This window comes from Grammomys surdaster, unplaced genomic scaffold, assembly GCF_004785775.1.
Source record: "Grammomys surdaster isolate TR1022 unplaced genomic scaffold, NIH_TR_1.0 243, whole genome shotgun sequence".
Classification (NCBI taxonomy): domain Eukaryota; kingdom Metazoa; phylum Chordata; class Mammalia; order Rodentia; family Muridae; genus Grammomys; species Grammomys surdaster.
The window spans coordinates 10,048,880-10,061,080 of record NW_021604688.1 but is presented as its reverse complement, the minus strand read 5'-3'; the positions used below and the strand labels follow the sequence as shown (position 1 = coordinate 10,061,080).

At 37.0% G+C, this 12,201-nt stretch overlaps 1 pseudogene; it reads left to right on the top strand.

Moving 5' to 3' along the window:
- The first annotated feature begins 2,163 nt into the window (after positions 1-2,163).
- Positions 2,164-2,547, top strand: LOC114627189 (annotated as a pseudogene).
- Positions 2,548-12,201: the final 9,654 nt, after the last annotated feature.

Sequence of the window (12,201 nt, the reverse complement as noted above, 5' to 3'; positions counted from 1 at the left end):
TTTTCTTCATGCTCATACAAGGCAGACTGGAGTTTCATTTTATGTTTCATGTTTCATTAAAATATAGGTGTTAAAAATAAATGTTAAATTTAAAGCTGCATATATTATGAAATTAAAAGCATAGTGCACAGTAGGAGTGCATATATACAATAGGTCCTTGGGGATTTTATATTTAGTAGTGTCAGGACTAGTCTTTGAAATAGTTTGAACAGTAGTGTGCCCTTGTTTCAAGCACTGTACTTTGAGAAGGATTGTTTTATGACTACGTGGCATTCAGTCATCAGATCTTTGGCATGAGAACCTGTACACCATTTTCATATAAACTAACTGAATGTATTTTTATTTTAATTGGTAAGCAAGGGCAGGCTGGGGGTCATGTGGGATTCACAGAAGTTTTTGAACTTTATGTTGGGCTCAAATTTTCCATTTTGAACTTGGCTGCCTGCTCAGACCTAAGCCAACCTTTGATAGAACCCTTCTGATGCTCTTGAAGCTCACCGTGGTTTGGGGCAAGTGGCAAAAGGCTGTAATGACACTGTAGTATTAACCTTTGCTTATGACCCAGCTGATAGCAGGCTTTTAAGTTTTCTCAGCGATGTCATTAAATGTGTTGCTCTGACTCACCTGACATGACACCATCAGAGGTTCAGCTGCAGCCCCTGATGCTGACCACTTGTGTGAAAGAAGCTCCTGGAGAACTGAGTACACTAGGTTGGATTCAGAATGTGGGGTGAAAGCACCAGAAAACAGGCTCCAGCTTATCGTTTTGTGCCTCAGTTTTCTCGTCTGTAAGTGAGAACTGCATCCTCACTTTCTCTGATGTATATTATGCAATACAGTTTCTAGAAGGTTTCTTGCCACCCTAAACAAGATCCATGGGAGCATGGGCAGGGGGCAAGTGGTTAGAAGGCACAGAGTCAACAACACAAACTCTAGGAATCAGGCAAGTGGCAAAAGCAGACTTGTTTATTGCTGGAACTAGGCAAACATTTATACCTCCCCTCCCAGCATCTCATTGTCTCTCAGGTAGCTAGATATGGTGCTGTCTCTTTCTCATTGGCTCACTCCATCGCCTGATCCAGTGTCAGTGGCGTCTAGCCATGCTGGCAGATTCTAGGTTGGCTGGCAGAGGAAGGATGAAGAAAAGGTTAGATGATGAGGATGATGTGTGTGTGCATGTGTGTGTGTGTGTGTGTGTGTGTAAGGATATTCAGACAAGACACAGAACATGGTGTACATCAATCTTTGGCATACAAGAGTTAATGATTATGCTAGAGCTCAGCTTCACATAGTGCAAGCATGAGACAGAAAGCAACACAGCCACATATAAGGCAGGGTACACACCGACATGATCAATAAGCACGCATAGCGGACGTTAGAGAAAGAAACTTTATAAAAATTAACCTCCTCCTTTTTCAGCCTGAGAAGCACATACAGTGATTGAAATTAGTGGGCATATCCAGGGCATAGGGGCAGATAACAAAATGAGCACAAATGATGACAACTCCTCCACTCAAACACACCATGATATCTAAGTCTTGGGAATAATCAAAATGGATAAACAACCTGAAGTCATCAGATAATGAAATGCTATTCAAAATAAAAAGAGTCCCATCACAAGTCCTTGAAACTGATAAGAGAAAGATACATATTATACACTCCAACCCAAGGATACTCAAGGAAAGGTAAAATTACAGACTGAAAATTACTGAGTATTAGGGTTGGGAGAAAATGAAGATATTTAAACAAGTAGACCAAACTCAAATATATGGTAGGAAAAATATTTATCCTATACTTTTGAATAGTATATTCCAATATTATCATAGTGAACTATGTTAGAACCCATAGAATGCACAGTGTAAAGAGAAAACCTATGTTAACTGTGTGTTGATGTTAATACCAATATAAATGAGGCACACTGATGTATGTCCTTAATTGGAGAAGCAAGACAAAGTAGAGGCTGGCAGAACTTTTTGTTTTCTGTTCAATTTTTCTTTGAAGCCTAAGAAGCTAAAAAAATGTGAATTATTTTATAATAAATGCAAAGTATATAGAATGAATAGTATGCAATAAAATGTTTCTTTGGTAGAATTTTGTGCTGATGAAAGCATGATATGTAATGAGTTAGAAAAATAATACAAGATTCCTGCCTCCTCTGCAGCCATGGTGCCTATGAAAAAGCTTGTGGCCAAGGGGGGCAAAAAAAAATAAGCAAGTTTTCACATTCACCCTTGACTGCACTCACCCTGTAGAAGATGGGATCATGGACGCTGCCAATTTTGAGCAGTTCCTCCAGGAAAGAATCAAGGTGAATGGGAAAGCCCGCTTGGCGGAGGGGTTGTGACCATCGAGCGGTGCAAGAGCCAGATCACTGTCACTTCCGAAGTGCCTTTCCCCAAAAGGTATTTGAAATATCTCACCAAAAAGTATTTGAAGAAGAACAACCTCCGAGACTGGCTGTGTATTGTCGCCAACAGCAACGAGAGCTATGAGCTGTGTTACTTCCAGATTAACCAGGATGAAGAGGAGGACAAGGAAGAGGATTAAGACTCATTGCTCTGCAGTGTTTTGTATTAATTCATAAATAAAACTTAGGAACAAAAAAAAAGAAAAATAATACAAATATTAAGTCTCAAATTGAAAGTTGCTCTAGAAATAGACAATTATAAAGCAGGAAAGAAAGTCACCATTGCTACTAATCACACTGAAGGGAGACGCTGTCTCTTACTACATTCCTGTTGCCTGAAATTGGATATCCTTCCCCTGGTTGGACTGCCTGATTGAGCCTCAGTGAGAGAAGATGTCCTTAATCCTGGTGGGACTAGATGTCCCAGGGTGAGGTGGTACCTAAGGAGCCGTTTCCCTTTCTCTAAGGAGAGAAGGGAAGGGGGTAACAGGGTAACAGATTTGTAAGGGGGTAGTGGGAGGAGGGGGCTGCAATCAGATGTAAAGTAAATAAAAAGTATATTATTGAAAAAACTAAATAAAATGTATAGTTGTTTTTAAAGTAGTTTAAAAGCTAGTGCAATGATCATAATTGGTGCACAAGCTAACCTCTTCAGCTAAATACCTTGTAGTAGAAGGTGGCATTTTTGATACACATAATAATAATAAATCCAATTTTAAAATTAACAAAAACAACAACAAATGTTTGGTTTAACTGGTAGCTCCTCTGCACAGTTTACAAACTCATGAAAAAAATCATATTCTTACAATTAAAATAAATTGTCACAAAATATAGGTTTTTGAAAGAAGAAAACATCATTGATGATTGCTTTTAGGTACCTCAAATCCAGGAAATTACTGGACACTCAGAAAGGTGTGAGTTATAGAACACAGTACTTACAGAAGGAGACTGTTTCCAGTATCCAGACATCATCATCACATTAGTTTACTCTGAGCAATAGGGATGCGTCTTTTGTTCTGAAGAAAGTAGAAGCAGTCAGCAGGTAAATGTGCTTACACAGTTATGAATCACAAATCATTTTTATACAGTTGCACAGAGCAAGAAACATACAGTGATAACTATCAATGGTTTATTTGATTTATTCTTTACTTTTTCCACAGCACATAGTTTCTGTGTGTTATAAACTGAACATAATAAGGGCTTCAATGCTGTGAAGCAAATATGAAGTACATTGAGATGCATGGAAACTGTTCTCAGAAAATATTCCTCACTCATCATTGGTTAAGCAGCCATGACCTATATATTTGATTGATGTTTGACAGTACAGGGGAGAAGTTGGGCAAGTCAAGCCAAGAAGCATTCAACATCATGGCATGAACATGGGTAGGATTTCACAGACAAACATTTCTTAGCCTTGAGCTATAGCAAAGGTATTTCAAGATCAATACAATGAGTTACAGACAAGTAAATACTAAAATTTAACTGGTAGAGTTATGCAGAATTATGAGTAATAGACCCTAATTATAATAAAATTTATCGTGTAGAATTATTCAAAACTAGGAAGAAACTGCTCATTCACCATTCATTGGGAAAACCAATAAACACTACTGAGTGATGTTATTCTATACAGTGAAACACATGGTGAAGGACATAGAAAAATATATTTGTTAATAAGGTTTCTGGATGAAAAGGGATAAGAAAAAAGGTAAATATATAATATTTTAGGAGAGGTTCTGATGAAAATTAAGAAGGAAATTCAAGAAAGACTATAAAGTTGTGAGCTTACTAAATCTTAGGAACACTTAGGAAAACTAGGAATAACCAAGTTTAAGTTAGTGTGCGGAATGATAAAAATGGTCTCCAGAGTCCGGCATTCAGCTTATGATTCACTAATTATTAATTCTAAAATTGAAGTAGACAGCCTGTGTTTGAAACTTAAGTGTGAATGTATTGGTTAGATGCTTGAATAATGACATTAAGATACACTTTAAGACAGAAAGGGAAACAGAAGGGCAAGAGAGAAAGCACAGGGAAAAGGTAGGATGAGGAAAGAAGCAGATAAAAAGAAGAGTTGGCAAGGATGGGAAGGGACAGCCATGGTACCTGGGAAGTAAGAAGCAGCATAAGAGAAAAAAGAGGTTTCCCAAGTGTCAAGTAAGTAGATATTCAGGGACTAGGGAGATGATAAGAGACTCTATGCTGCAATGCAGTAGAGAAAGGTCAGCAGATGACAGATTCCAAAATATAGGACTTCACTTCTGGGTCACAAGAACAATTCAATGCCACTGAAATATAGGTTGAAAGCTAAACTGAAATAATTTTTTTAAAAAAAAACTTAGCTGATATTTTTTTCTTTCTTCTGCTTAATTCTTTCTCCTTGTAAAGGTTTCCTTTGAGTTTTCTAGTACAGATATTGAGTTTTTCAATTCCACTTTTATTTCAACCAGTGTCCTCTTTATTGTCTTTCCTTATTGAATTCTGTTCACAAGACTTGAATGATCTTTGTCATATTCATAATCTTTAAGATTTTTTGGGGGGGTTGTTTTCTTGGGCATTTCTTAGGCTTTTAATCTCTTTATTTGTTTCTCCTTAATGCTATTGAGCAGTTTTTTCATGTCATCTTGAAACATCTTGAGTTCTTTGAAGAAGTTTATAGTTGTTCCTTTAAATTATGTACACTGGAGTTTATCTAGGTAATTTTCATTTGACATGAATTTTTAAAGGACTGGTAGGCTTCAGAGAGACAATATTATATTGATCTTTCATCTGCTTGGTATTCTTGTGTGGGACCTGGGAATGTGAACTGTCTTTGTAAGTTCTGATTTTATTGTGGAAAGGACACGTTGACAAATAAGAGAAAGTGTAGAGGTGGGTTAGGTCTAGAGGTTGGAGATGACTTGGTTGGAATGAAAGCACATGGACAGAAGGTTCATATACAGGATGTACTTCCTGTTCCAATACTGGAGTAGGGGGAAAGTAGATCTTTCTGGATGTATATGGTAGATATGACATGAGAGACTTCTGTAGTTTGGGGAATATGTTGAGGTGATCCTTGCTAAGCCAAGAACTTGTTAGCAGTGAAGGTAGGGAAAGTCAGACTAGGCTGGTACAGTAGTTATGGCATACAGGATAAGCCTGTGGGTTACAGAAAAAGTGTGGAGAAGGGAGTCAAAGCCGATCACCTTGCAGAAAAACCATAATAGCCAGAGCATAAGGATTACCATGAACATGTGTCCCCTTGTAATATATGAAGCTACAATTATAAAGTCTTGACAACATGACAGCCCAAACTTAGCTGAACAAGGACAGCATCAGTGCTTATCTCAAACTGGAAGGGAAAAGCTCACAAAGTCTCAATCCTACCCAAAAAACTATATGCAAGTGTGAAAAACTGGGAACAGAACTGCTGACCAGGGAAGAACACATCAATGTATCGTATACTGACAAACATGCAGCTCTGTAAACATACATGCCATCAACTCTAAATGGACCAAACAGATGGTATTTATGAATTAGTAAAATGAGAGATCAATACTTTGAAAGAGGACAGGGATGGCTACATGGTAGGGCTTGGAGGAAGGAAAGTAAAGAGAGATATGTTAATCTGAAAAATAATACCATTGAATGGGGAAATAGGATAGAAATGCATAAGGACTTTTAGTAGGTGTTTTCTTTCCTAAAATAGGGTGGATCAAGGAGAATGAGGGAAATATAAGACTGGGGAAACTGTTAAAATGAGAGACACCTATTCATTATAGACAAAAGAGGACAAGCAATGCAGAGAGGCAAGCAATGTTAGGACCTCAGTTTCAGACAAATCAGATCCACTCTGGAAGGGAAAGTTTGGTTAAAAATGTATTCAAGAAAATTTTGTTTGATGCAAAAAATTCCAAAATTTTGAAATAAGAATGCAGACATGACGGTAACTTTAGTGTGGAAGATGGGGATGGCTGGTCTCTACTTGTTTTTTCTCCCCAATGAAATACAAGATGATACTAGCACAGGGGGGCTGGCAGGGTGGGGGTATGTTAAAAGTTGTGGGAGAATTGGAATGTTTTGAATCTGTTATTAGGGAATTGTGTGGAATTGAGGACATAGGACACATTCTAAGGATAGGTAGTCCAAGATCCACAGTAAATGGATGGTTTTCATCCACTAGAAAGTAAGGTTCACCAAGGAGATAAGGGAAGTAAAGGAAAGTGGTATTACAAGGGAATGGGTAATAATAAGCCCTAGAGACTCAGCAGCAGTGAAGGGAAGTTCTTTGACAAGGGAAAATTGATGAGATTCAGATTAGAGAGAAGTTATTGGATTGCTGGCTAAGAGAGCCTGGAATGTAATGTTGAGGATTCATTCAGTGGGAATGTAAGCAAAACCTCTGATGAAATGCTGTTTACTAGAAGATCAAAGGCCAGGATGCAACATGGAAGTGAGGGGCTTTGTTGTGATGGATGATCAGAGTTGATTTAACTGTGTGTGCTTCTAGAATGTTTATAATTCAAAAAAGTAAAAGTGCACAAACGTGTTAACTAGTTGCATCCAAATACTTAGTTGAAAAAGAGCAAAATAGTTTATGAAGGACAGTTAAGTTTTACCTTGATAATCACGTTTTTATTCAAACCATCACAGGAATAAATATATGGTGCAGTACCTTTACTATTTGGTCAGTTTCTCTCATATGTAGGATAAGATGCATGAAGTATATAAATTTTAACTTAGATATCTAAATAGACATTTATGTTTATAAAGATTTTTAAGATAAAAGTTTACCTTTGCCTATGTAGTTACATATATGTGTTTGTGTGTTCTGCACATTGTATGTGCCAGCCACTCATACCAGAGTGTTTTATAATCTTATTAAATTATAATTTTCATATTTAATTTGTGATCAAAGTAAATAGAAATACTGACTGCAATGTGATTCAGCTTCAGTCACTGAGAAACTCATCCTTTTAACAGGATACAAGACATAACCACACTGACCAGAGAACAGCATCTTAAATGTAGTGTACTAGCAGGCTCATCCACAGATGCTAGGTTACATATGTATGCATGGAAAATTATTCAGAGAAGGACATATGACTGAGTTAGAACTTGTTGGTACTCACATAAGGAGAAATATGAATCTTAGAGGAGATTATTTTGTAAATCAAAATCGGGCTGGCTGGATGCTTGGAATAAAGTCAAAACATGTATCACAGTATGAATGTGTGAACAGACAAAAGTGCATTTAGACTTTCAAATTTAGGGATAGTTAATAAGAATATCTACTATGCTAGCTAGTCTTCTGTCATCTTGACACACAAACTAGACGTGTGTACAGGCGGCACCTTAATTGAGAAAATGCTTTCATAAAATCCAGCTCTAAGGCATTTTCTTACTTAGTTATGAGTTGGGGATGGCACAGGCCATTGTGGGTGGCACCATTCCATAACTTGTGGTTCTTGTGTCTATAAAGAAAAAAAAAAACCAGGTAAAACAAGCTTGGAGAAGCAAGCCAGTAAGCAGCACCCAGCCATAGCCTCTGCATCAGCTACTGCTTTCAGGTTTCTACCCTTATTTGATTTCCTCTCTTGACTTCTTTGGTGATGAACAGCCATGTTAAAGTATAAGGTGAATTTACCTTGCCTCTCCAACTTGTTTCTTGATCATAGTGTTTTATTGCAGCAATAGAAAACCTAACTAAAACATATACCATTTTATCTCTGTAATCAATAGCAATTAAAATTGTTCTAGAACAGTCCTCAGATTGATTAAGATGTCAGATCCATTAAAACAAAATTTCCTAACATGGGAATGATCTTCCAGGTGATGTCTTCATCCTGAGGTTTTGCTTTGCTACAAATAGCTCTGGGAGGGAATCAGTGATACCTACCACAGAGTAAACTGGTTTCTAAGAATCCATTTTGGAAAAAAATAGCTTAGGTGAGCATGGGAACATGCAGTGGAAGGGGGAGAAGCAGAGAACTCCGAGGATGTGGCTGACTGTGCAGCATAGCTCCTCCACTCTCTAGCTCTGTATCTCTGAGAGAACTTATGAGCAACTTCTATATGCTTCTGCGAATCTCTGAAATCATGATAAAAAATAATAAGGAAGCAATCTCAAGGTGTCATAGAGAGGATCAAAGTGAAAAATCAAATATATTTTCTCTACTTCATGACTCATTCGTAATCTACAAATGTTTGCTATCATCATTTTATTGTGAAATAAAATTGAGTGCTAGAGAAAGATATTAGGAAGGGTATGAGTACATAGGAATTAGGAATGCCACAAGAATATGAGTTTAAACATCCAAATAAAATAGAGGAAATGGCACATGTCCATTTTTTTCACTGTATTGACATGCAAAGCAATTCAGATGATTATTTTCCAAATGGACCCTGATGGATTCATATCAAGATGACCACTGTGCAAGATAGTAACTGTATTGGTGCTTTTAAAAATGTTTGTTTGTTCATTTTTGTAAACTGAACACAGGCTAGAGTTATTTGAGAAGAGGGGACCTCAACTGAGAAACTACTTCTATCAGATAGGCCTATGTGCAAGAATCTGGAGACATGATTTATTTATTTTTTGTTAATGATTGATTTGGATGGGCCTACTTCATGGTGGGGCAGTGTAACAGTTGGGTGGTCCTGAGTTATATAAGCAGGCAAGTTTAATAAGCCATGAGAAACAATCCAGTCAACATTTTTCCTCCATGGTCTCTGCTTCAGTTCCTGCCTTGGGTTTCTGGCTGACTTCTCTCAGTGATGGATTTTGACCTGTGCATTGTAATCTAAAATAAACTCTTTCTGCCCTAATTTGATTCTGGTCATGGTATAGCACAGCACTAGAAGCTATGATTAAAACAGTGGATGGTAAAGTAGATCTCCATAGTCATCCGCAGGGCTATCCTTACTTTTGCCATCCCCCTCATGGCTAGCTGAGCAGGAGTTCTCAGTTGCTTCAGTTAGCAGTAATTGCTTATCAGATGGCTCCAGCATTGTTATAAAAACCCACACAGTCAAATTAGTGGACAGAATGGACGGGAGGAAGGCTGATGATGGGGGCATGGTTGATGGGAGCACCATTTGATTTATACAGATCTCAGTTCAGAAGCATAGTCGAAGGAGCTGTGTGAGTCCAGCTCTCTCCTTTGTCTCCTCAATCAGCTCTCCCTGACTTGATTTTATCTTTTATCGGAGTATCAGGATAATGGTTCTGCTTGTTTTCTTTTTAGAGAAGGTGGTCACTCTACTAAAGTTGAAATATTTACTTAGAAAAACAATGTTATCCTATGGAAATATTATTATCTCACCCTGTTGCCATTAATTTATACTAAAATCTTGCTCGAAGATTATACTACTAAGAATATTATATGTTTCAAACAAAAGCAAGATTAAGCAAGATTAAGTTGTTAAGGATTATTTGAGGGAGCTGGAGAAATAGTATAATGGTTAATAGTCATAATATTTTTTCAAAAGACACCAGTTTAGTTTTCAACATCCATATCAGATGTCTAAAAATTGCCTTTTATTACAGCCCCAGAGGATCCTTTGTTCTCTGTGATCCTTGCTGGGACCTGCATAGATGACATAAACATATATACACAATTTAAAATAAAACAGCAAAATCTTAAAATGAAAAAAAATAATCATTTTGAGAAAAAAATTATTGGAATTGTGGGTAACCTAATTAACCTTTTGTTGGCTGAGATTTTTGTTATTGTTTGTCAAACTATAATAATTCAGACAATTTTTTATTTATTTTTGAGATTACAATATAGTTATATCGTTTCTACCTTCTCTTAACTCTCTCTAAACACTTCCATATACCCCTTGTAACTCTTTGAAATTCACGGTCTTTTTTTTTTTTTATCATTACATACACACACACATACATACACACACACATATATACATATATATGCATACATGCATATATATTCCTAATTATAACTTGATCATTGTATATAATGTTACTTATATGTATGTTTTCATGGCTGACTAGTATGCTCATCCCTGGGTAAGATAATTGTTCCCACTTTCAGCATTCCTTAGTTGCTTGTACTATTGTGCACAATTGAGGCCTCATAGACTTTTCTATCCATTTTGAAATGTCTGTTGCTACTGTCCTTGTTCATCTCATGTTAGGCAGCCATGTCAGGGAGAATTTCTGGATGTAACTTCTAACATCAGTAGGAGACACAGTCTCACAGTAAACTTCCTGATCTTCCAATTTTTCTACACAGTGTTCCCTGTGCCTTATGTATGACAGTATTTTGTGGATGTAGCCATTGGGAATGGGCTCCACAATTCTGCATTTTGATTGGGTGTGATTTTCTGAATTTCTGACAGTTGTAGGAAGAATTTTCTTTGATGTGAGGTGAAGAGTACACTATTCTGTGTGTATAAGGACAAATACTGAAATTTTAGTTAGGAATTATGTTGATTTAGTAAATTGGTGGTTGAGAGTTCTTCTTCTGGATTCATTTCTACATTAACCCTTGGTAGTTGGCTAGGTTTTCAGTATCATCCTTGACTTCTCTCTTCTTGAGTGGCCCTTAATTCCAATTATAGAGCTGTTAATGACTGTTAAAGTATGCATGCCACTAATGCACCTTTAGGTTATCAAGTCATGCTGGTCATTGTTGTGGTTCAGATGCATCTTACCTGAGTATCACTGTTGGTTTCTTTTCTCTCTTGGAAGTTTCCACAGTGCCATCTGTTACCATGAAAGTAAGTACTCAGGGTTATGTCCTTTCTATCTCAGAGGTCTCTGGGTCATGTTTCTAAAGTGTATGACGTCTTTAGCAATAAAGACTTACCTTCTGTCTCGGGGTGGGGGAATCAAGTGTAATCACAATAGCCTGTAATGTTTTGGGGAGTGTTTTGAACAACTCTGATCAATGACTCAAAAGAGGAGTTCTCAAGCCTGATATTGAAGATTATTTTAGGTTGTCTTTGGCTAATTGTCAGCCAGATGAGAAATTTTCACTGTGCATATTTATACACAGAATTTGTGTTTTATAGGATTTTTTGGTAGATAGTTAAGAGTATGAATCCTTACCATGTTTTCAAACATTCATAGTTATTTTTACCTAATTCCTTTCTTTTTCCATTTCTTTATCTCTATCTGCATCTATATTTATGTATTTATCTATCTATATAAATCTATTTCTTTCTATCATCTATCTATCTGTCATCTATCTATCTATCATCTATCTATCTATCTATCTATCATCTATCATCTATCAATCTCTCTATCTTCTCCACTCCCTAGTTAGAACTCTGCCCATCCCTACTTCCTCTATCATATCACTTGTAACCTCCCATTTCCCTCTCTCTTGCTCTCAGTCCCCCTACCCCAGTGATGATCCTTTTTACTTTCCTGGTTTCTGCAGTTTCTCCAGGATATGTACTCACATCAGAACAGTTGGAAATGGGAGCATCTGAAGAAAGAGAACACATAACATTTATCTTTATGGGTTTTGGTTACCTCACTTGCAATCAGATACATTTTAAACTAAATTATATTTAGGAGGTTTTGGGTTTCATAGATTTTGCATCTAGTTTAGGAGAGAATGTCAAAGAGAAAATAATTAGCAAAAAAAACTTATAGGCTGGTGCCAGTTTGTATGTTACAGAGAGGATAATTAGGTTAGGGTGATACAGGTGTGAAGGATTACTCTCACTGAAGTATCCAGCTATATCTTCACAGAGGACATGAAATTAAATTGAGCTTTGCCAGGTGGATTGCTGTGGAGATCACAGTGGGGCAAGAAACCTAGATATGACAGAGTTTCAAAGAA